The sequence below is a fragment of the Nannospalax galili genome, unplaced genomic scaffold (assembly GCF_000622305.1).
Source record: "Nannospalax galili isolate Female #2095 unplaced genomic scaffold, S.galili_v1.0 scaffold131, whole genome shotgun sequence".
Taxonomy (NCBI): Eukaryota; Metazoa; Chordata; class Mammalia; order Rodentia; family Spalacidae; genus Nannospalax; species Nannospalax galili.
This window is the reverse complement of record NW_008332088.1, coordinates 4,160,131-4,160,970: the sequence shown is the minus strand read 5'-3', so window position 1 is coordinate 4,160,970 and position 840 is coordinate 4,160,131.

Sequence of the window (840 nt, the reverse complement as noted above, 5' to 3'; positions counted from 1 at the left end):
TCTTGATACTTTGACCATAACCAGTGTTTGGAAAGTAAACGAATGTGTCTATGCCCAGGGATATGTAGGAGTATTATTTTTTTCCCACAATTACTGTATACATAGTATGTTCTCAAAGATAGGTTGCCAAAATGAAAATCACCTGCATATGCGTTTTGCATACTAATTTTCTAATTTAGTTGCATCCAGAAGCATCCTGTTCTCCCAGGAGTTATTCCAGCTCAAACAGGAGCTCTGCAAGTACCAGTTGCTTGTTCAATCTAATTAGCATTACTTACAAAGGAAATGTAGAGCAGCCCAGTGCAAGTGTAAAGAAAGCATTAATCAACTTGAGTGCAAAGCTTGAAAGCAAGACAGTAACAGAATCTACTGCCCCACTCCTTTAATTATTCTGGCAGCCACAAACACAGCAGAATGATGAAAAAGAATGGAGATGCTAGAGAGAGCAGTACTGTGATGCTGTCCCATGAAAGTCATTCTTTCTCCCATTTTCTTCCAAGTTTCTGGCACCTCCACCCTTCCTCATTTCTCCAGTTCCATATTCATCTAAATAAATAGTTCTAAGTCTTTGAAAAGTGAACTCAGTCACTCTAGAGGGGAACATGCCTGCATTCTGAAATCTAACAGCTTGGCTTATTTCAATTAAACATAAATAAAATATTCAGTGTTTTACACAGAGAGAAGCAGCAAAACTGTGGGCAAAATCATGTAGCTATTCACCCAATACTTTAACTTTTTAATCTTCTGTTTTTTCCTATCATTGGCTCACTTCATATTAATGGTAAGATCTAATTTTAACAAGAGATAAATATATGATTCCTATACAGATATAATGCAAAA